Below are 25,118 nucleotides of genomic sequence, written 5' to 3'. Positions count from 1 at the left end.
GGCGGCAGGGAAAGTTAGCGGAGAGAATGGAAGGGCTGAGCAGCGGGGGAGATGAAAGACAGCAGGAGAGAGAGCAGCAAACAACCGCGGGCATCCAGCAGGATTATCCCACCCCAAAGCTGCTCTTTGCCCGCTACCAGCAGCAGAGACGGAAAAGCCAGCTGAACCACGGGGTGTGTGGGGGGGAAAATACCCCGGGTGAGGACTGAAAGACGAGTCAGCTGGCAGAAGGTGAGGCAGGAGGAGGGAGGGCAGGGGCACGGATGGGGGCTCAGCCGGGGATGCCCAGCCCGGCGGTGCGAGCAGGTGTGGTGGTACCGCAGCGACAGGGGGACACACACACACACACACACACACACACACACACACACACACACAGCTTCCTGGGTGTACAGGCGGGGGGAGAGCTGCAGCAGCCACCACCGGGAGGGATTTCTCACCCCCCCCTTGTCCGAGCGCAGCGCCCCCGGGAGCGGGGACGGGCCCGGGGCAGCGCCCCGCGATCCGCCCTGCCCGGGCGGCTTCTGGGGTCGTGGAGCAGCCCGGGGGCCTCGACGCCAGGAGCAAATCCCATCCCGCCCCGCCAGCCCCTTACCTTGCCCCGAGTGCTCCTCCCGGGCCGGGGCCGGCGGTGGCCGCGGGGCTCCGCTCGGAGCCGCCAACAAAGTGCGGGAGCGGGGCGGGCTCCGGGCAGCGGAGCAGCGAGAGGAGCGGAGCCGAGCTCCCTCTGCCGGGCACCCGCCCCGCCCCGGCCCCGGCCCCGGCTCCAGCCCCGGCTCCAGCCCCGGCCCCGGCTCCAGCCCCGGCTCCAGCCCCGGCCCCGGCTCCGGCCCCGGCTCCAGCTCCGGCTCCAGCCCCGGCTCCAGCCCCGGCTCCAGCCCCGGCCCCGGCTCCAGCCCCGGCTCCAGCCCCGGCTCCAGCCCCGGCCCCGGCTCCAGCCCCAGCCCCGGCCCCGGCTCCGGCCCCGGCTCCGGCTCCAGCCCCGGCTCCGGCCCTGGCTCCAGCCCCGGCCCCGGCTCCGGCTCCAGCCCCGGCCCCAGCCCCTGCCCCCGGAGCTCTGCGGGCTCTGCAGCCGCCTCCCTCCTCCCGCTCCCCGGGAGCTCACACCGTGCAAAGGTGCTGAGAGCCCAGCCGGGGCCGGGCTGGAACGCGGGAGTTTAACATCGCCGTAAGCGCTCACCAAAAAAAAAAAATAATAATAATAAAAAAAATTCTTAAATACGAGGCCACACGCAAAACCTACCACGACTCCAAAGCAACATCCTTCCCTGAAGAAGTAGGTGCAGCTAAACCACCTTTTGGAACGACTGGTCTACGAGAACAAAAGTCTTGAAATGCCGGCTGAAATGTCCCAGCTGATGATGCTGTTTCCATGTGGCACCGCTCTGACAATTGACACGTGTGTCCCTATGGCACACCTGCAGGTACCGGAGTCATCACGCTACACTTCACTCGGGATTGCTGTAATCAGCCGCTTCCCCTCCTAAAACCGAGCGGCTCCACCACAACCTGTTTTCAATGATTTCTCTTTCAAACAAGTTTTTGCCTTATGTGCCTTATTGCTCCAGAAAAAAAGGTTGAAAGCATAAATCTTTTGGCGGCGTCAGACATATTCAAAGAACCTGATATTCAAAGAACTTCTATTCAGGTGGTGTATAGGAGAGCTAAGCTGATTTTTGAGGTTCTGCTCCCGATTTTTGATAGGATTCAATTGCCATTCCAGAAAGATTTACACACCTGTTTAATCCCGTTCCCGAGGCTCCTTGCAGGATTCACCAAGATCCCTTAGGAAGATCAGAATCGTATCTGGACCAAACTTTCCACTGTGTTACCCAAACGCAGCAACAGGTCCTTTATGCTACAAAGTTCCTGGGATTCCAGGCCCTCTCCAAGAAACCTGCGGAGGGAAAGTATAAACTAAGGAAGGAGCAGCTGCTTGCTGAAATTTCCACTCAGTTCCAAGAAATGAGACTTGGCAGGTCCTTGCTTTTTATAACACTCCGTGACTCATTTGCAGAAGCAGGTGAAGTCAGAGCCATCACTGCCAGAGTCCTGCCCCTGACGGCTGCTGCAGGGAGGACACGGATTTTCCCGATTTTGAAACAAAAGTGGACAGGATGATATTGCTCAGCTACTGTTTGCAGGAGTTTGGTTGCTGAGTCTCTTCTCGAGTGCTGCTATTCCATCCTTGAGCTGGTGTTTGCCAACAGATCTTCCTGAGATAAGGTGTGAGCTCTCCAAAGGGGGTTATTCCGCCAGGCTGGGGCTGAAGGCAGGGGCAGCAGGCAGGCGAGAAGCTCACTGTGGGCTCCTGAGAGCCAGGAGAGTAACCCGAGCCTGCAGATCAGGCTGGGAGAGGTGGGGCCTCACTGCACAACTGCTTAGGAGTTCACCTTAACCCTGCTTTAAAGGAAAAAAACGGAGACAGAGAGGAAGAAAAGCAGTTCAGCCAGCTTCCCCCTCCTGGCTCGGAGCTGGCAGAGCTCCTTGTCGTGCTGCATCTTCTACCTGCTCTGTCTTTGCTATTTTTCTGGTCCTGAAAGTCCTCCACAGGACAGGAAAGTGAAAAAAAATAAAGTGAAATAAATCCACTTCAGTGTAGCCAAACAAGTATTGAGATACGCTTCCCTACTTTGTTTCCAGCAAAACTTCAAATCTTAAAGAATCTGACTATTCTGGATTAATCTGGTAATTTCTGTGAAAGAAACTTACAGGAACACTGACATATCCAAGCTATGGCAGATGCCATAAGCACACACACTCCCTAGGTAAATAATAGCAGTAATTGAAACTTAAAAAAATTATTACTCCATGAGAGGTAGAAAGAAATAAGAGAGATTTTCTTTAAATAAAAGGTTGGGGATAGCTTCAGTCCTTGGCAGCGATAAACAGTGCCTCTCTTCCCCCTTTTTCCTGGACAGAAGCCCAAGCCCACCCCCTGCTCCAATTCCCCTTAACAAAGGACAGAACACAAATGCAGAAGACCACTGTGGGCTGATAATTTTGTTTGCTTTCACTTGGAAAGAAAACATTTTAAAGGAACAGAGACAACAAAGATGAAAGAAAATGGGATGTGAGAAGGAGAGAAGGATAAGTGGGATAAAGATTTGGGGAAGAATAAATTCTGTTTCTGTTCTCTATGACCTTTTTTTGAGATGTGTGCAGTAGGTGTGGACATTTATAGAATTATTTTGCATGAGTATGAAGTTCATATTGCTGCAGAAAGGAAGGCAGAACATTGTAACACAGGGGATGAAGAAGGCATTTCACCAATGTTTGTCTGCTTGGGGAAAAGACAAAACAGGCCAAAGAATTTCCTTCTGTTGGAGATCAGCCTTTCTGGCTGAGTCTCTGAAGAGACTTTCTGGGCTGGGAACCTGCAGGAGGGTTTACACACCATGAATGACTCGCACAGAGCTCTGGCAGCTCCATCAGAGCCGACAGCCCCCTTTCCTGCCTGGAATGTGGCCAGGCTCCATGGCCCCAGCCAGCAATCTCCTCTGCAGGTGCACACGCTGGGGAACAAACCTGCAGCATCCTGGGGAGCACCTTTGTTCAGCCCCTGGTTCAGTTTGTGCAGTATTAGCTGCTGATACTGGAATTTCCACTCTCATTGAAAACAGGCACCGCTGTATCCATAGAGTTTTCAGAAGAAAAATACACAAAGCAAGCCAGAGTCCTCTATTGATTTAAAGGCACGTGCAGCTCAGTGAGAAACAGGAGAATTGTTCCTGATTTAGGTCATAAAAATGCAAGATAAACCCAGAGGAATCCACAGCAAATGAGAGAAAAGAAAGAGACTGGCTTTTGGTCCATGCTACTCCATTCTTTATGCTAAGAAAAAAAAAAAAACACCCAACAAATTATGAGTAAAGAAAATATTTATTTGCTGCTTAAGTAAAATTACAGAATATATTTTGCATCATGGCTAAACATGGTACTGTCTAAAAAAACTATATAAGAGTATTTGAACAACCACAGAGGTTCTTCTAAAATAATTTGTAGTTCAATTGGGAGTTTCTTCTGGATGGGTCTGGTTTTAAAGTATTCTGCTTAAATATGTCATCCTTTGTGTCATAAATATATGTGTATATATATTTAGACCATTATTAGAAGACACTAAGTGAATGTGACTAGTTGTTCTAAATTCAGATTTACTATTTGAGTAGCAAATGTATGAATAACGTAATGACCTCAAAATTTGTGAGGTCTAAACCTTTTCAGGGCATTCTATACACTTCTACATTACCTAAGAAGCTACCCAAAATATTACCTTTGGACAAACCTTCTGATTGGGTTTGATTTCATAATTTGGGTTGATCTGATTTGGTTTGGGTTTGATTCCCCTGCCCAGAAGATTAAAAAAAGGAATATAAAAAGATGATTTAAAGACCTCCTCTCTCCTCATTAGCTGATTCCTTCATTGAAAAGCTTGTGATTAGTTGATTAATATGATATTACAGAAATTAGTTGCAGTTTTTTGACTCACCTTTCTAAGGAAGGTTGATTCAGGTAAGCAAAGTAAAGCAGACCAGAGAGCTACCCACAATCCAAATATGAAAAAGAAGGAGGAGCTCATAATGTCTGAAATCCTCAGAGAAACTGTGCTCCAGACTCAGTTCTGAACCAGAGGGAAAATGTCTGGGCTGCTCCTGGCTGACTCATGCACTCTATCCCAGGTACAGAGCCAAAGCAGCACAAAGAATTCCCAGAAGTCTCATTTCCACACAAGAAATGACTCTTCAGAAGAGCTCGGGGGTATGGCAGAGGATATATCAGGTGAGAGTGGGGTGTCTGTCAGAGTGCAGTGATGACATGGGGCTCCACAGAGGCTCCCAGTGAGTGTGACAGATCAAACTGCCTCAAAGGGCTGTCATGAGTCATTTTGTGCAAGTTCTAATGAGGGACCACTGTGTACAGCAGTGTTGTTACAGAAAGGAAGGAGTCAATTGTTTGCTCATGGTCCTTATGGTGCCGGCAATCCCAAGCCAGGGAACATGGGGTTGCATCTCCTGGGAGTTCTGGTCTCTGTTTAACATCATTTGGAGTTTGTATCACTAAATGTACACCTTCCATATTTGTCCCTTAGTCTAGCTGCTAGGGGTTTGCAGATTTTTATTCCTTGTTCCTAATAATTGTTACAGCCGTGAGGGAGATGATTTGGCTGAGCTGACTGAGATAAATGACCCAGCTCTTCATCCTGAGCACAAAACTCTCCAGCCTGAAGCTGACTCCACTGATAAGTTAAAAACTTGCCATCCAGCTGTTCCAGCTGCTAATTCATCAATTACAAACCATGTAATTTATGACTAGGAGTGAAGTTGAGTGTGTCATGATCAAAAGCCCTGCAGTAAGACAAGGGCTCCGTGATGTTCTGAATTATCTGGCAGTTCTCTCTGCACGATCCTGGGTGGATTGCAATCAGCCAGTGAAGTAATGCAGAGGACCTTTCTCCTTCTGGAACTATGGGGAGTGCTGCCATTTATCTCAGAAGGAACAGAATCAGCTCCAAACCCTTCATTTGTGCATTACTTAATCTCTGTACTGAGAACTGGTTGGCTGACACTTGCATTTGGAAGTCAAAGACTATCCTGAGAGAAACCTGAGGTGCAAGAAACCTTTGCCATAATTTGGGCAAAGCTCAGCACGTTTGTGATTGCCAGAGTTTGATCTGTCACCTCTCAAGAGCGACACTGTGTTTGATGAATGAGACTCTAATTGAATTCAAGCAAATAAATTGCAGGTTACAGAGCAAGCTGAAATGAAAAAGAAATGTTCTTACACATTTTGATGCTTTCGTGTTCCTATCTTACAGAGACAAAAAAGAAACAAGACATAGACAATCAGTCATTTTATATCCATGCACTGCTATTTATAGGGAAGGTATGTTTTATTACAATTGGATCTTTATTGATAGAGAGATAGAGCATTAAACCTCAGATATTTTTCTTTCCTTATATCTCCCATTCATAAGCAAAGAAAGAGGGCAAGCACAAAAAATATATTTGTAACTACTAGAAACAAAATCATTTGTTTTGCCAGAATTTATAGAAGTTTCTGGCTTTTCATTTCTCTTCTAGGGTTTTGAACTCTGCTTCTGTGCTGGAGGGGGAACAGTCTTTTAACCAGGTGGCTCATCCCAAAGCCTTCAGAGTTCTTGAGTCAAGCATTTAAGATCAATACATTTCTTTAATAATCACGTTGATAAAAAAGACACACTTTAATTTGGATTTGGGGTTCAGAGGTTTCACGTTTCCTAGCAGAAATGTCAGAGGAAGAGGCTTTCTTCTTGTAACAAATGAGGATTTGAGGCATCCACAGGATGAAGTTAAGCTTCTGAGAAACATAACAAATAATATCACCACAATAATAAAGAATAATAAAGAATACAAAATTACTTTGTAAACCATTTTTTTTTAATTGTTAATTGTGTTGAACTTTTATTTTGAAAATAATCATCCTGGTTCCTGTTTTTAAAGACAGAAAGGACTTGTTCAGCTGTCCAAACAGATTAGAGAATGTGCTGGTCACCTGAAATTCTACATTTGTACATACTTGCTTAGTTCTGGTTGAAGAATTATTTCATTAGCTGAGAGAGCTGATTAATAATGCTGATATCAATTTTTTGGTTCCATAGCTCATGCCATAGACCTCAGAATCTCCTCACGAACTCAATCACAGATTTTCTTTCCTACAGAAGGTGCCCACGAGATAGATCAATTTCTATCCAGTTTTCAGATAAAAATATGCAATGTCCAAGCTCATAATTGCTTCAGTCTATGACAGATGTGGCAGGTCTGCAGCTGCATTACTTGATTTTGTGTTAAGGCGCCCCAGGTCCCGTGGTAATATCAACATTTGAGACACACATGCTGCCAAATCAAAGTGGGCCTTTCCTGAGCTTGTTACAAGTAAGAAACAGCTAACAATAATTAAAAGGGAGATTAAACTCTGTAATTGTTATGCTCATTAGTTGGCTAGTGATGGATTTCATACTGAGGTGGTCACAACTATTTGCTCAAGCTATTCTGAGGCAAGAAGTTGCCTACCACAGCACTCCTTTCTTGACCAGAAATGGCTGGGGCATGGAAAAAGTACTTGGGAAAACTGGAGATCACTGCCTTTTACCAGAGCTGGATGATTGAGAGGTCTTTGAGAGCACTGTGCTTCAAGGGCTATCCTACCATCAACTTGTTTAGCTGAATTTAATTTTCCCTTAGTTCTAGAGCTCAGCAAAATCACATGGCAGAATCATATGTTACAGCCATATGGCATAGTAATTTTTATACAGATAGCAGCAACAAGCTGATAGTCTGTGTATTCTGACATATTTATAGCCTTGGTGTAATGATGCAGGAGGACAGCAGTAGCCTCCAGAGCAGGGACATGAGATGCAGTCCAGTGAAGTATAGGCACAGGCTGCTACTAAAGATTTCAGGGTGATAAACCCTTCACCCAGTGAATGAGCCAGGCAGGGCTTATTTTATATTAATTAGATAATTTGGATGTGAATATTTGTGTACTGCCACTGTAGCACAACTAATTAACTATGTGTTGTGTATTAGTTTAGATGTTAAGATTTTAATTAGACTAAAAAAATCCTTGGCTTGTGCGCTCCTCCTTCGCCAATAACAAGATTTTGCACATAAAACTCTCTCCATCAGTTCTTCATGTTCTTCCTTTCCTTTATATTGGGATGCCACAAAACTCTGAACCCAGGGAGCAGCAGCACTCCACCTTCCCCCCACCACCCTGCACACAAGGGGAATGTTGGAGTTTGGAATACAGAGTGTGTACCCTTGTTTCTAATACTTAGTTATAAGATCTAGAAAAACACGGAATTTCATATAATATGAAATTCATGAGCGTGTTTTCATGGTGATACATGAAAACAAATGTTAAAGTTAGATAGAAAAAGCTAAAAGTGTGTGTATATTAGAGAGTTTTTTTAAATCACTGGGTGAAAAAGTTAGTTTAGAGAATGGAGACAAGATGGAGGATTTAGGGTGTTGTCTCTTGTCCCTTCTTCTTTCTTCTTCATGTTCTTCCCCAAGAGGTTTTTGGGTAATAGTGAGTGATTGGATAGAGAATGCCACAGTGCATCACAGAGGTGATGAGTCATTGGGTCATTAAGAAAAACAATATACATGTCTATTGTTAATTGGGTAACAATAGGTATAAAGATAAAAGAACTGCGTATTTTGGGGCCATTTTGTGCATCAGACACGAAGTGTGCCACAAGGCCTTGTTTGCACCATCAGAAGAAAGAAATGTACCAGATTGCAAAGATTAACCTTGTGTAGCCAGCCTGGAGAGACCTGTTAATTTTGGTGATCACCTGTTAATAAACATGAGAAACAAGATTTTAATGAGCTCAGAGCTTTCTTCGAATCACAAGAACTGAGATAAGCAGGGCTCCCCACGAGGGAGGATCCCAAAAGAATTCAGTCCAAAGGAGGCTGAGAAATCCAAGAATAAAAAGAAAAATACAGAAGAGATGCAGCAGAAACAAAGAAACAGAAAAAAGACTTTTTAGAGAAAAGTTACAGGGAAGGGGAATGGGGTGGGGAAAAGCCACCGTGCCACATTGCAGGTGACAGGGACATCGGCAAAAAGGGTCCACGAAGCATCTCCTGCATCCTGCTCCATCCCCGCCTCTGCACCACGGAAAACTGGAGAAACCTGAGCTGCCCTCCCCTCCTGACCCCTGCCAGGGGTGCTTTTCAATGGGCTGAAGGAAGAAATTGAGCTTACACACAATGAGAGTCACCCTGTCTGTTTACAGAAACATTTTCCCACATCTTCTGTGGATTCAGTTTTAATAAGGGTGAGATTTTCAAGGCTGGGAGTTCTCCTGGGACATATATAGGTATCCAGTGCCTAGCACAGCCAGGGCTCTATGCTGAGAAAAGTCTCTGTATCCAACCAAATCAGGCAAAACTGACAAAAATAATGCCAGCTCTTCCTCTTTGCGTGAGCCTGCGTTGAAAGAATAAGCAAGTACTTGGCCAAGAGAAGAATTTCTTCTTCCTTTGGAGTGGTGTCAGCCAGCAGAATTCACCACTCCAAAGAGCACCCGGACTGCTGTTGAATTTAAAAAAGGGGGGTTGAATGGTCTCAATCAGGCAATGCTTGTGGCTGGTGCAGCTGTATGGAGACAAAAGGAAAAACTGAGCGGGGCTGAAACCCTTATAGAATGACACGGGTGATTTAACCCCTAGAAAAAACAGGCTAAAGATTGGGAGCACACTCCTGATGCAGATATTTCTGGACTGGAAGAAAAGTAGGAAGAGAAGGAATTGAGTTAATCCCCAAGTAAAGTAAACAAACTAACAATTACTGGAAAGAACAGAATAGATAATCTGGAAAATTCCAGATTATTAAAATTCTGGAGGACTGAAGAGCTTTCAGATTCCCAAGTGTAAGACAGTGATACATGCCAGGAATGTACACAGCAGGCATTGATAGCCCACCTGATCTAACAGGAGCGTACTTCAAAGATTTGTAAATTCACAGAATTTGTAGATTTCTGGGATCTGAAGAAAATATTGCAGGTTTGTGACTGATTTTTTCCTTGTACTTACAGCTTGGGGGGTGTATTTTTATTGTTTTGATAGAAAAGTGAGAAAAGTGAACTTCAGATATCTGGAACATCCCTCCTCCTCCTCAGTCTGAGAACAAATGCAAAGCAAACACAAATGAGATTTAGCACATGCACCCACCAGAGAGGACTACAGCCAGCTTTGCACTCCTCTCTCGTTCTCTGCCTCCAAATTCCACCCTTCCCTCTGGAGAAGTGAGTTGTTACTTACAGGAGAGTGAGACATGGTGAAGATTTATTTAGGTATAATTGCAAAACACTCTGAGATCCCGAGATGAGAAGTGTGCTAAAACTGAATCCAAAGTCCTCTGAAGCCCAGAAGAATATCTTTAATTTATGGGACAATGGAGCAAGCCCATATATACTGCAAAATTACTACTGAACTTTACAGAGCAAATGGCTGTGGCAAAGGATAAGTCAGGGTTTGCACAGCGCTGTGAAACCAGAATTAATTACCCTTTCATGTGCCTTTGCATTGTATTATTTCAAAGCTATATTCTTGTTATCCTCGTCTAAGTTATGGGCTGTTAAATTATCAGCACGAAGACTGCAACAACTGAAAACAAACCAGGAACAATGGTTTGAGCTTCCCTGTCTGTGAGAACAGGGCAAATGGCAAAGGCTGTTTTTCAGTGCTGAGTTGAACATAACATATATAACATGTGACAGCAGCCCCAATCAAATCACTACAGCACAAGAGACAATACTCTCCCACTGTCAGGCTCTCCGTGCTGAGAGCAATTGTCAATTAATTTTCTTCATTTACGAGGTAGATGCTAGAGCAGTTGTATAGGAGTCCAAAAAGCTTAGTGGCAAATGAAAAATTCTCTGCTGTGTTTCATTTAGTGTGCTTCTCCCAGGATGAAAGCTTATTTTTTGAGAGCTTATTTCTTTAGTGGACAGACAGACAGACATGTTCTGTTCCTCAGTGCTGTCAGCACTCTCCATTTATTCACAACTGGACACACACAATAGATTGGGTTGTCCTAAAGGGGACATGAGAATTTTCATTTTGAGGATTTTCATTTTGGCTCTATGTGTAGCTCCCCTGAGGGGGTACTGGCCAAGAAAGTGGGAAGTTTTAAAGGAAATGTTGTTATCAGCAAATTTTCTCCTTAATGGGGTTAACCCCCATTGGCCACTGATGTGACAAGCACTGGCACACCCTCCTGTACATGAGGGAGCTTTCCTGTTTCAGGCAAATATGAATTTTGCAGATCAGACTGTGGGCTCTTTCCTCCAGACAGGAACAGTGACTCCAGCTGATGGCCACTCAAGGCCAAAGCTGAGATTTGATGGACCTGATTCTTGTTTACTCTGCTGTAGAGAGCAGTGTATTTTCATCTTTGCATTAACTTGTATGGGTGTTTTGTTTATTTGTTTACCCTCCTTTGAAAGCCCTGAAAAACTGCAAGAATTGGAGTCAAAGAGATTGTACCATAAATGAGAGCTGGCAAAATGAAGTTGGCTTAGATTGCTAAATGACTCCTACAGTTGAGTTTTGAGTATCTCCAAGAAATGAAAATTCCACAGCCTAGCTATGTTGTGTCTCTGTGCTATCTAACTTCATGGTAGTTTTATTTTTCCTTTTATCCACTTGGAATTTCCCATGTTCCAACCTGATGCCCATCCCTTCCCATCCTTTCCTTGTGCGCCTCTGAGCTGTGCCTGTCTCCTCCACACCCTTTTCTTTGGTTGCTACAGACAGCAATAGGGTCTCCCCCAGCCTTTCTCTTTTCAGGCTGAGGAAACCCAACTTTGTCAGACTTTCTTTGTTCATCATAGCACACAAATAAATCATCTTAATGACCTTTCACTAGCCTCCTGTTTGGCCATACTGCTCCTGTATTCAAGGACCCAAAAGCAGACAGTCTTCTCCAGACACTGCTTCACAAGCACTGCTGGAGAAATGGAATCACTCCTGGTGACCAGCAGGCACCTCCTCCCAGCCAGTCCCCAGCCCTGAAACCCTACAGCTATTTCATATTTACTGTTATTTTTTAATTCAGCTGGAGTTTTGCATTTTGCATTTGATTTTAAAGAACTTGGAGTGTGGTCAATGTGTGACCATTGCCACAGTCTGGCCTCTGCATCACCTTGGTTTGAGTGAGTTCCAGCATTTGTGTTCCACCAAAAATAATATGGTAATGTCTACAAAATCTGAGAGTGAGTAAAAGAAAAATAACAAGAAAAAGACCATACTTGACATATTCTTCTTAATCACATTATAATAATAATTGACAATAATTATTGTCAATAATTATATTGACATATAATCAATATGACTATTGATTATACAGTGTATTATTATTATTCTAGTAGCTATAATTTAGTAGTTCTACATTATATAACCTAAGATATCAGGTCACAGAAATCTGAGGGAAATGAGAGGATTCATATCAATATCAACAGTTTTGGACTTGGGTTTCACTGACTATTGCATCCATTTATCTGCAACCATTCCAGCTCTTCTATCTATGGGAGTGTCATTGTCTTCTTAGAAAACATAAAGGATTAATTGCATAGTTTAAAATGATTCTTTGCCTATGAATAAAATTCTTTTGTTGCCCAGTACAGAAATATTGTTCAAAGTGTGTTTGTTCTAGTGAAAAAAAAATCCATATTTCTGAATAATAGCTATAACAGAATGACAGTCTCCTTTAGTAGGAGACCTGTTCTTCAACAGGAAGCCTTCCCTCTTATCAACATCTTTCCATAAAGTTTTATTTTCTTATTAGGAAGATGTCATTGCTGCTATTAACAAAGGCTTTATGGACTAAGGGTTGGAGTAAAGGAAGGCAGAACTTGATTAACTGATGCCAGTATTGAAGTTTTTGATATGAATTTCACAATACACTGGAAATAAAAAGCTCACAGCCCCCTATCATCATTTGTCAGCAAGTGATTTCTTATATTTTTCATTCTTATTGATATATTTCATTGAGTTTACAATGTTATATTGACCTTATCCTGGTTCTAGTCATCAATTTCTATCTTTAGGATATTTAAGGACAGTAAATCTTTAAAGTTATTGCAGTAGACCTTTCTCTTCAGAGGATTTATTATTTTCTACTAGAGGAATGAGCTTTTTAATGACCCACATTTTAAATTATTTCTCACTTATAGGCAGTTTTGGCCATATAGGAATAAAAATGAAGTACAGGTCTCCTCCTGGGTCCCATGAGGAGAGAATAACACCTGACTACTTACAGCATTACTGTTTGCATTAACTTAAACTGTGGGAATATGCCAAAGAAATTGCACTTGATTTCTCATTAAGTTCCATAAATTTTAATATGCTTTATTTCACCTTGCTGGGACTCATTCTCAGGTTTGGTTTTGGTTTGTTTCATTTGCAGCTCTGTATTGATATTTGGGAATAGAAAAGGTTGGCTGTCAGGTATGTTTTTAGAATTCAGAATTATCTTTTGAGTAATTTTTAGTAATTTTGAATTACCTAATGAGACAACTTTTGGGGTCATATGAAGAGCTGCAGATACTTTTTTTTTTTTTACCAACATTCAACATGTCATTAGCTCAAGGGCTGCTCTTGCATTCTGTGGATTCTAGGCCTGTGTTTCACAGCTGCACTTATTACAAAAGGAAGTTTGTCATTAATTTAGAGATATAAAGCAGAAAAGGATTTATTTAGCTTACAGAGTAATAAAGCCAGAAAGTATCAGGCTTCTAAACTGAAATATTATCTGTACTTTTAGGGCACTGTAAGCACAGAGCAAAGCTGAGGAATTTGGACACTGAACAGTCCAGAGGATGCTCTGACAGGAACTCAGCTGCTTTGTATTTTTCAAAGCTACCCTCTTCACTTCCAATACCATACAGATAATGTATAGCTGCTTTTATGGCCACTATAGTGAGGCTTCTGAGCCTGCCTGTCATATCCATCTACATCAGCATCACAGCTCCTGGACAGGGGATTTCTTTTCCAACCTCTCTAAGTGCTTTTTGGGCATCTTTCAACAGGGAGTTTAGAAGGAGAGCAGCACCTCTGCAGCAGAGTCCTGTCAGTGTCAGAAAGTTTTCCTGACTGCTTGCACATTTCCCACACTTCCCCTGTGCAGCAGGGAGTCCTGAAAATACAATACAGAAGTGAGAAACACAGGCACTCTCAAGTCAAGGTTGATTTTTTCATTTTAAAAATGATGGCAAATTTTACTCATAGTGCTTTTTCCAGTTGGTTCCTTAATGGGATTTTATAAGCACAAGAGGGACATGTGTATTAGCTATCAGTGGGTGCAAGTGTATAGACACTGCTCACTAGATCAGTCTCTCGAAGCTGTGAACACTTAAATCCAAATCACTCAAAACCAAAACCCAAATTTTAACTCCCACAGCACTCAGGGTGTAATAGCCAAAAGATGAGAGCTTAGCTAGTGAGTTTAGAACATCTGTGTTTTGCAACTGAATGGTACAATGCAATTTCCAGGTAATTTTGAACACCCACTAATACATATTTAATATTTGGATCCTACACCTGAGACAGGGGAAAAAACAAATTGTAGCTACAAAAGGACACTCTAACACAAACCTCCTGAAGTCCTATCACTCTCCTACAAGTGTTACCTCCATCTTCTATGCAATTCTGGAATCCCAGCTGTTCAGAGGAACAAACCCTTATGCATCCCTGACCTTAGTTGTGGCCACTTTGGGATCTGTAAGAGTTCCTCCTTATCAATTTCCTAGCCTAATGTGTGCCAGGCTGACCTTCAGCTCCTGTTGGGAGCAGCAGAGGTGGAGAACAGGCACCTGAGGACTGCATGGGGTGTCTCTATATGGACTCTTGTGGTTGGGTTCTTTCTCCCCTTGAACTGAAGTTGATGAGAAGGAGGCAGATTTTTCTCTCCTTCAGACTTGGTTGTTTATTCTTCTCTTATCAGCATTACATGTATACAGGGTACAAGGAGCTACAGGCACTAAGATAGAAAGGTGCAAAATGGCCAACAAAGATCTTCTTCAAGGTTTTTTATATGTCCATTTACCCAATTAACAAATGCCAACTAAATTATTTTTCTTAATGACCCAATGACCCAACACTTGTGAGCTGCACTGTGGCATTTTCTATCCAATCACTCATTACTACCCAAAAACCTCTAGGAGAAGAAGATGAAGAAGAAAGAAGAAGGAAAAGAGACAACACCCTAAATTCTCCAGCTTGTCTTCTGTTCTCTAAACTACTTTAAACTCCAAACTTTAACTTTTTCACCCAGTGACTTAAGAAAACTTCCTAATTTACACATTTACACTCCTAGTTTTTCTATTTAACCTTAACAGTTGTTTCATGGTGTTATATGAAATTCAGTGTTTTCTTGGATGTCAGAGCCAGAGATAAGGGCACACACTCTGTGCCTCAGACTCCAACAATGGGGTAAGAGGCTGGGGGCACCTTCCTAAGGCTTAAACAGGCAAGAGGGTTAAAAAGGAGACAGAGAAAAAATCCAAAGGCTCGACCATTTGACGTTGGAAAGGAGCCTATTTGTTTTTAATACACCAGAGACATAGCTGAAGCATGGAACATGTGTACAATATGAAGTTTTTCTTGCAGAGCTGACCTTGGCAGCAAAGCAACAGACGCCTGAGAGATGACACCAGTTCTGCATCCAATTGCTGTGAGACTGAAAACAAAAGTAAAACAATGTTAAAAGAAAGCTGTCCTCTTTCTCCTCATCTGCAAGGATTTGGAACAGCCCTCCTTAGAAATCAATCTGCAAACGTGTATTCTTACCCACATCAGAAACATCTCACATTTTTGCAATAGGATTTATCATTTTGGGCCATGCTGAGTATGAACCAGAACAGGCTCCAAAATAAAATTATGAATTTGGTCTAGAGATACTTTAGATCATACTATTTAAATTGTTCAGCCCAAAGGTTTCCTACAAAAGGAAGGATCTCATAACAAATATTAAACTTCATTTGGCCACATATTGAAAAAATAAAAAATGTTTCAAAACAACCAAAATAGCGTAGATAGGTAAGGTATGGATCTGTTCTCTTGGCTAGACAAAAATCAAATGTGTTTGCAAGAAATGTAGATTTAAGAAAATAAAACAATTCTGTGTTGTCCTCATACAACATACCTTGCAGTGTCTTACAAATATATTTTAATTATATTCAAAACCATATTCACTGTAGGAAATAGAGAGATAACACACTTCCCTAAGATACTTATTCCTGCTATAAAAAGAAATGAAAAGACCATATGCAAAATTCCTGTCTGGTCTGGCGTCTGTATTTCAGGTGCTTGCTATAACAGATTTTGGGGTTAAATTCCACTATTAATTTTATAACCTCCCTTGCCAAAACACAGCATGAATATCAAATATGTATTGCCACATTTTCCTCATTAATCTTTCAACACAAGCAAGCCATTGATGAGACACAGTGAGAACTCAACCCGAGGTAGCACAAGCTGGTAGCTCCCAAGCACAGGATGTGATCTAGCTGGAACAGGCAGGGCCATTTGATACCAAATTCCAGGGAGATAACACTGACCCAGAAGTCTGAACACAGGAATGGTATTTTTAGTTGCAGACCAAGAAGCTGGAGGTTCAGAGTGACCTTGCAGCTCTCTGTGACGCCGTGGCACAAGCAGCAGCTTCACCAGAACATCTCCCAGCAGCTGGACCAAGCACCCAGAGAGGGGGAAATACAGGAGGACAGAAAATCACCCAGTGTTCAGGCACATTGGAACTGCCTTTGCTGGTCTTTTGAAATGTTATTTATTTTTCTGTATCAGTTTAGTATGAAACATCCCAAGAAACTGATGTTCTTAATTTAACCACAAAACAGAAACACACTGCTGGACACAGAGTCTGCCTGAAGTGAGGAAAATGTGTTGGAGGAATAGAGATTTCTCTTTCTGTATGCACTGAGCACTTGAGAAATCACCAGCTCTTGTGGTAATCAAACCATCCTGCAGTATCAGGAATTTGCACACTGGATAAGCCTCCACATAATTTGAAAGTTTTATCACTTCATTAATAACTTGATTCATTATATGCAGATAAATGAATACATTTACAGGCTTCAAAATCAGGCTCCCCTTTTGATAAACACTCAATATTCATTCTCACTCCTATTATTTCCCTTTGTGAAGCACTTTGCTCCAAGGGCAGAGATGACAGAATCTGTCCCACTGTAACAACCTGTTTATTGTCAAACAGAAGGAAATCTAAAGGATCCCATTTTACAGATACTGAGGCAGAAAGGGTATGTCATTTGACAAATTACACAGAAAGCACGAGAAAAAGGTGAAAATAAATGGCAGTTCTGCTGACATCTGGTTGAGTCTGTGCAGCCTTCCCCAGCTGATAACAGCCAGATCTGTTCTGGTAGCTGGAAACAAAACCTCCTGCCCACTAAGAAATTATCAGGAATCATGAGTTGATTCCTTATCACAAATTCAATATGAATAAACCATTTGTTATTGTTAATGTTATTTGTGTCATCATGGCTCCCACAGAACAAAAATCCCATGACACTGAGATCATGGGAAAGATTGAAAATAACTCCCTTCACAAGCGAATCACAAAACTGGAATCTGCAAAATGTCTTTGAGGAGAGACCATTTCATATTTAAATTATAAAATGTTCTCTCAGAAAAATTGGATATCTAGAACAGAATCCTTGGCAAAATTGTTATTTGTAAATATCACAAATGATGCAATCTAGCTGGGAAATAATAAATTAAAACATTTTTAGTTTTGCTGTAACCCTTAAGGTGCACTTGGATTCATTTTTTATTTTTTTCTCTCAGTGAGACCTAATGACTCCACAAAAGTGAAGACTGAGATTCTTCAGGGTCTGAAGTATCAAATGAAAGTTTGAGAATGAAGCTGCAGCAATTAGTAGTGCTGATTTCATAATTTCAATGTTTCTGGCCAAACTGAATGGTGGCTGTGAAAGCAAGCACCACTGGGGCAAAGACAGTCTTTGTTTTCTTTCCTAAACAATCATAGAAATACCAACAGGTAAAGTTCTCCTGTTGGCCTACTCCAAGGCAGAAAAATAACTGCAAAATAAATGCAACAGTAGTTGTGGGGTCAATATTTGGTTGTTTTTGCTTAACATTTCCCCTTTATTTCCTCCTCCTCATTAAAAAGAAAAGGAACAAACTGGTGGCTGCTGCATGGATCAGGTGATCTTCAAGCTGTTACCTGACTCCCAGCATTGCCTCACCACTTGGAACACTGCTGATTGCTTATAAAAGAAAAATAAATCTATTTTTCTGCAAGAGTCCCTTCACACAATGTAGGCACTCTACTGCAAATGTAAATCTTGCATCAAACAAACTTGCTTGAGCAATCTCAGCATGAATCACCAGCTGCAGGGGATTATCTCCATCAGAAGATGTGCAAAGGAAGAAGAGGCCATTTCTTAAGGGAGCTGAGTATGTAACATAAATCTTTGTCTGTAATGAAAGATTTACTTTATAATTCAAATCAACTCAGTTCTACTGGAAAAGAAGCTATTTCACAAGAAAGTTCTGCAGGTGTGTCAAAAACCACTTAAATCCGGGAACTTTTAACAAGAGCATTTATTTCCATCATGTCTGACAAAAGTATCTCAAAATAAGCAACATAATTTTTTTAAATTATTGTGCAAATACATTTCAATGACAGCAGGTTTGCTCATTCGTGATTGTAAATAAATCTGAGTAACATTAACTCACAGTTCTGTTTCTGATACTGAAAAAAGAAAAAAAAATTGTATCAGAAAGATGAGTGGAACATTCCAGGGGGAAAACAGGTAACTTTGGAAAGAAGACAAGGTTTTATGGTTCAGGACTGCTGAGTGTGTGACCTCCTTGAGGAGATTACCCAGTAGTGAAGCCCCTCTGCCAACACCATCTGTCTTCAGCCTTAGTGTACTTTGTTTGGACACTCTGAGCTGCTTTTCTGAGAGGATGCAGCTCTTTAGCTATAGTGCAGATAGCGATGCTCTGCCAATATTAAAGAGATTAAAACTTGCTGATGGCTTTGAAGATTAGCATCTGACCTTCAAACTGGCAGACAGAGTAGACCTGAAGCTAAAAAGATCAGACACAAAATATCTGTAGCTCCTAATCCCCCTGAAAATAAAATACTGCATTCTCCAGCATAAACCCTGGTGTTGTCTTTACCTTTGGTAACTGATGGGCTGCTGGAGTCAGGATCTCTTCTGGCAGGATACCAGGAAATGGGATGGAGATTAAGGATGAACTTTGGCCATGCTGCTTCTGAACTTAATGAATTGGCTAATATTTCTGATCACATCAACATCTGGATGAAAGGAAGAAAATATATTCTAACTGAACAGATTGCTCTGGGAGGCAGCTACTGTTATTTTGGCACGGCACACCATTAATCTGAATAACTGGTTCTTCATTCAAGCATTAAATACTCTGGAATTTTTGACACTGAATCCTTCTGTGGAAAATTACATATCCAAACAATCATACTTGATGTATAGCTGGTATCACTCCATTTTCCCCAAGTGGTATCATGTAACTACTGAGGCAGGATTTCTGTCCAGGGCAATTTGGCAGAAAAGGAATTCTTGCTCCTTACTGATCTCACAATGCTTTAGACAGGGCGTGCTGGTTTTGGCTGGGGTAGAGTAAATTTTCTTCTCAGTAGCTGGTATGGGGCAGTGTTTTGGATTTGTGCTGGAAACAGTGTTGGTAATGTAGAGATGTTTTAGGTACTGCTGAGCAGGGCTAGCACAGAGCCAAGGACGAGCAAGCAGCTGCGTGGCGCTTGCACCCTGCCTGGGTTTAAACCATGACAGAGAGAATGAATGACTCCCATGGAGTGGCCAAACTCTTCATTAGCCTGTCCCACTTTGTGCTGCAAACAGGTTTTCTGCACCCATGGTTAGAAATTCCATCAAAATGCCATCAAACATTTGAGTATTGACACACAGGTTCCATCCTGTGCCACAGTGAAGTCTTGCCCTTCTATCTTATCAATATCCAGTTAATCCAGCAGCAGAAATATTTGCAAGCCTTACTATTTCCTGAGAATGATTTTTGTCTAAAAACAGGAGGATGAAATACTGTGATAAGTGGAGAGGCTTCCAGTATACACTGTTATCTTTAGGCTCCTATTGCTTCCATGAAATTCATGGTGGACTTACTTCTCTGAGGGAAGCTTGTGATTTCCATTAATAAATACGTGCTTCTTTGGCAGTCAGAAGCCACTCCAGGCTAGTTTTGCAGATTGTCGTGTTCTGGAGCCCATATGTGACAGGTTTGTTGTGTGTGTAAAAGTAATTTGGAGAGGTGGGAATCCCCCATCCCTGGGAGTAGCAATATTGTCTATAAAACAGGATGCAACAGACAGCCCACGTATGATTGCTGGGTTGGATTGCACTAGGTTTGGTTTCTGCTTTTATTGCACCATCTTTTCTTCAATTAACTAATCTTTATGTAGTGATTTAATCTACACAATAAAGATCATGGAAATAGAAGTAAGTGCTCAATCTACTTTCAGGTATCACCTTACAAATGCCCAGTGGATTTACTGGAAACAAATGGAAATTTCAGTTACCACTAGAAATAGGCTTGATTTTTTTTAGTCACTGCTCAGTAATCATATCCAAGCTTATTGGAAAAGACTTATATTTATTTTATAAGTTGTTTAAAAATCTGGAATACCATACATTTTCCCCATTATTTGGAATTATTTTAATTCCAGGGCTGGAAATCACTTAACTGCCAGGAGCAGCTACATGTCTTTTGGGAAGCAGCTAATGCATGTGGAATTTCTGTAGAAGGGATAATAGTATAGAAACTTCCTTCAATCCTGGATGGAGTATAATAAAATATTTTGGTAGAGTAATGCATTTGTGATGAAATTACAAACATTAGTGTCAAGTCTCCACTCAGAGGAGGTATGAGAGCAGCAAGAGCTCGACTGCAAGACCCCACATTTCCCTGCAGTGCCCCAGCAAAGACTTTGGTCCTGTTTCTTTGCCTGTCTGTCTTAACTCTCAGCTGAGATTGCCCACAAAACACCCAGATAAAATTACTTTCTGCTGGCTCCCTGGCTCACTGAATAAATGCCACCCAATCAAAGAGGTCAGGGTGTGTAATCACTGCTAACAGCCCGTTCTTCTCAGTCCATTTGCTTCCTAAGTGAAGTTGGTGGAAGATGCTTCTGGCAGGATGTTGGAGGGTGCTTCAGAATCCTGAGCTTACCGATGCCTTTGGTCATTTCCTAGGGTCTAACACGAGATAACATAGCACCTGTGAAATGCAAAGCCAACAAGAAGAGAAAAAAGGACCTGGCTGAAGACAAAATTTGCATCCTGACTTTTCAGGTCTCTGCTCTTGGGAGTGTGTGTGAGTTGGTGGTTCAGGTAAAGCTGTTTAATATGGAAGAGAGTAAGCAGGTCACAAACACAGTGCTGGGAAAGCCACTGAATGACCACAATGAATTTTTTTGCATGATAATGAAGAAATAATGAAGAAAAGTAGGCAAAGGACATTTAAGATGACCCTCTGTATGAAAATATCAAAGGAACATCAGAAATGCCCATGAAGACACACCATAACATTGCATCATTTGTGACACAGAAGCTGAACTCACCTTTTAAAGAAAATGACTTTTACTGCCTCCTTCTACTGACTATACGAACACTTGGATACCTGGTGGTGATACAAATTAATCCAAATCTGACCTTGGTCAGAGGGTATGGCAAACCCAGGAAAAAATAGCATTTGTGTCTCATCCTAACTCCAGAGCAGAGTTCTTCTTGCAGAATACTAAAGGGATCCACAAACTTTTCTTCATCAGTCACAACAGTGGCTGCCAATGGCAGTGTCAGATCTCATTTCATTTTGCATTTCTGTGCCACAAATGTATGTCCTACACTTTGGGAACTTTCACACTACACTTGCAAAACATGGGCTGAAAAATCACTTTCCCCATAATAGTCAGAAAAATCTGCTGTTTAGCCAGAGAAAAATTTCCACTGCTGATTGATTCCTAGGTCTGTTTAGCTGATTATAATTCCCCAACCTACCCTTATGTGATTCACACCCATACATCTGCTCTAGCTTCAGCATATAATTGTTATTCCATACAGACAGCCCAGTATTTATTCAAACAAGGGTGCTCTTGTGCATTTCTCCTTTTTTAGCTTCTCTAAAAAGAGTAAATCGGTCATGATACATTACATTGTATGTGTGTGCTTGTGCATGGGAATAAAAAGTAATTTTATCATCCTCTCAAAGGCAGCAGTTGATTACCAAGACAGAATAATTAAAATAAGTATGTTAAATGGACTACTGTACATTACATGAGAGACAGGGCATTGCAGCATTCTCTAAAATACTGTGGCTAGATAAAAACAATGATTGTTTCTGTTATTTTCCGACATTGTTTTCTATATTATAAAACAAGTATTTGCTCTCTTGCAGATCTGTTGCTTCAGTATAAAAAATCTAGGCCATGACTCTGTGACACTGCAAGTCTTTGACTCCAATGTTATCATTTTGTCCTGGGAGAAGCAAAGAAGATGCTGGTGGAAAAAGCAAGTTGGTACTGCTTGGATTATCTTCATAAAAGAAGCTGAAATGAGTTTTAAAACATTTGTGCTCTGCCAGAGTCAGCTGATTTGGCTCTCAGGAGCTTGTATGAGCTGTTGGTTCAAGGGGTTTTTTGGCTTGTGCCTGTGTTAGGACTTGGGAGAGTTCAATGAACCCAGCTCTCAAAGCAAAAATATTTAACCTTCATTTTCTAGTGGAAATGGGGTTTAAAAGCTAAATTTAGTTTTCTGGAAAATATTTCAGAAGTAATCTTAGACTCAATTAACTTGTTTAGTGAAAACAATCCAAATATAGACTTCAAGAGTTGGAAGTTTGGCTTTTGGTTTAATGCATTACACAAGTAAGGATCGACTTGTAAAACACTGCAACTACAAGCTTAATGCCAATCATGTGGTATCTGGATGTGGAACCTGAGCTACTTTCAGTAACATCCCTTAAGATAAAAGCAAAGCACTGTGATTTTTTTTTGGGTAGAAATATGAAGATTCTCAGCAAATGAATTAATAGAGGTTTCATCTTGAAACCTTTGTGCTTCCTATCACTGTTTTCCAGGGTTCTCGCAGTCAGATCAAGAGCCGATGAAAGCATTATGTTTGTTTTTATCTACTCAATCTCATTACAGCTCTGAACAAACACCCAGTAACTGTGTTCTGCTTCAGACTCACTTCCCTTTGAGTACTCTGCGTTTCACAAATGGAATCAAACCAGCAGCTGCCACTCCCGAGACCAAGAGACGCTCAGGCAGTGAACCGAAAGCTTGCATAGAAAGCCAAAACCCAGCTTTATCTGAGTCTGCTGCATTGTCATCAACTTCTGCGGGAGAAAAGGGGCGAAAGGAACACGTGAATTTAGTTAGCAAAGCATTTGCAAAGCAGTAAGGATAATGTCCAGCAAACCAGCTGCGGCTGCCACGGAGGAGCTGAAAAGAGGCAGGAAAGACAGAGAAAGTCGAGAGAGGTATAAAAGCCTGGTTAGGAGCCCCAAGGTAAAAGCCTGAAGCCCTTCTGGAATGCAGGGTTACTACAGTTCCTACAGTGCCCAAAATATTTCGCTTCCATCAATCCACCCAGCTGCTGTCAGCAGAGCTGCAAATGCTGGTGATCTGACAGATAAGGTGGTGATGGGACATGCAGAACAAATCTGGATTTTTCAGTAGGATGAAATGAATATACTAATATATAGCTTCAAAACTTTCTGCCAATGTATTTTAACTCTCAGGAGAAGAAGGAAGGCCGTTCAGAGGATGAGATTCAACTGCACTTGGCCTCTCCTGTGATGCTGTCAATAGCAGGGCTTTGACAAAATAACAACAGGTTTTGGTCTTTTGAGTTGGCACATATTTAATTAATGATCTGCAGACAGAAATCTCTGTAGCTCTTGCCAGCTGTAGCAATAAGCCCATTCCCAGGTGCTGAGCAGATTTTTAATGGACATTTTATTTTTTTGATTGTTACACTACAATGTAACATGCAGTTAAATTACTCATGTGGTTTCCGGAGGTTACCAGCCATTACTTTCCAAACTCTGCCCCCATTGTCCACTTCACATATGATTGTTTGTTCAGGGCCTCCAATAAGTGAGATACTAGAAGCATATTTTTGATAATAGTGCTATATTCACATCAATTATTTATAGGTTTATTATTTATATAAAAATGCCAGCTGAAAATGCCGGATATACTACTGTGACACAGAGCTTTGCCTGTAACCTGTTTGCAGCTGTCAACTCTTAAGTGGTCACAATGTTCAAGGGATTTGCAGGAGCTGTAGAGTGTTACTGACTCTGTAAAATGACTTTTTTTTCCTTGCCAGAAAAATTCCTTCCCTGTGCCTGATTAAATTCCCACACAGCTCCTCTTTAGTAAATCAAGAGTGCCCCAGCTATCTCAGGGAGTGTCTCTCAGATGCCAGAATACACCGCTTGCTTCGGATTTACTGTCTTTACAAAGATGGAAATCACGAGGACAAAAACGGAGGTAAAGGGTTCGTTTTAAAACCGGGGTGGGGGAGATGCGGGGAGAGAAATGACAAAGCAGAACTAGAGAGTGTTGTCCCGGCTGACACAGAACTGGATAGCTCTGCTCCAATACTCTTACAATGAATTCCTAGGATATGCTCCGGTGTTCAGAGCCAAGTACTCGGTTTCCATAGAAATGGAGTACTTTGAGATAACGCCTAAGATTAACTGTTAATGACTTTTCCTTACGTGGCCCAATACTTCTGCCCTTAGAGTCAGGCTTTGTTGTTAAACTTCAAAGGCTCTTGATGGGTGTGAAGCTGTCTTGAGAACTTGTTGATTTCTCCCCGTTTCATGCTCAGCCAGCTGATGAACCTGTAACTATAAGCAAAGATGGTATTTTCACCTGGAATCAAGCAGTAAGGTGCCCACAGATTATTTCTTCTTCTATTTTTGCCTGGTCTGAGAGCGAGCCACCTCTAGCCCAAGTCTAAGCTGCTCTGTCATACGAAGCTATTTATGTATCTATATTAAATGCTATATAAAACCTGGGTCATACCCATGACATTCACATGCAAATAAGATTCTTGTTTTTAGCATCCGAAATGGCAGGTGACCCATTAAAGACTGGGTTGGGCGTGGCTGTGATGTGAACTAAAGCCTCCTTTCACCTTGTCAAGCTGTTTCCTGTGTCATCATCAAGAAACAAAAGGAAATAAACGTGAAATGCACTTTTGGGAATCCTAGTCTGTATTTTACACGTCATAGCGATACGGCTGTGCAGCACCAAATGGGAAAGTTTCACAGAAACCTAACTGGCAAATCACTGCACTAATGAAATTTTCAAATATTTGTATAAGCATCATGAGTAAAGTTCTATTCAAGAGTAATGAGGGTAATTCCTATCTTTCTGACTCACTCCACCATTAAATATTTTCAGTTCCTTGCAGTTATATAATTGTTATGCATCTTGGGAAAATAATCTTTGTTCCCCAAAATCTCAGTAATAAT

General features: G+C 41.8%; 1 protein-coding gene and 1 long non-coding RNA gene across 8 annotated transcripts in view; one reads left to right on the top strand and one right to left on the bottom strand.

The window, feature by feature from the left end:
* Window positions 1-2,515, bottom strand: part of EPS8 (EGFR pathway substrate 8, signaling adaptor) — a 129,619-nt gene extending 127,104 nt beyond the window's left edge. For 2 of the 7 annotated variants that reach the window (XM_086886001.1, XM_086886007.1), the window contains exon 1: window positions 596-750. The gene's annotated coding sequence lies outside the window, so the exon portion shown is untranslated. Of the gene's footprint in view, window positions 1-595; window positions 751-1,107 lie in introns of those variants that run through there. The other 5 variants (XM_086886002.1, XM_023925535.2, XM_023925572.2 and 2 more) reach the window with 5 other exon arrangements.
* LOC147653822 (uncharacterized) lies at window positions 17-24,848 on the top strand. The gene is made up of 4 exons (XR_015285943.1): window positions 17-231; window positions 4,680-4,779; window positions 20,822-20,959; window positions 22,023-24,848. It is a non-coding gene; the product is annotated as an uncharacterized LOC147653822 (long non-coding RNA).
* Window positions 24,849-25,118: the final 270 nt, after the last annotated feature.

The sequence above is a fragment of the Cyanistes caeruleus genome, chromosome 4 (assembly GCF_971803275.1).
Source record: "Cyanistes caeruleus chromosome 4, bCyaCae1.hap1.1, whole genome shotgun sequence".
NCBI lineage: Eukaryota > Metazoa > Chordata > Aves > Passeriformes > Paridae > Cyanistes > Cyanistes caeruleus.
This window is presented reverse-complemented; position numbering and strand designations above follow the sequence as displayed.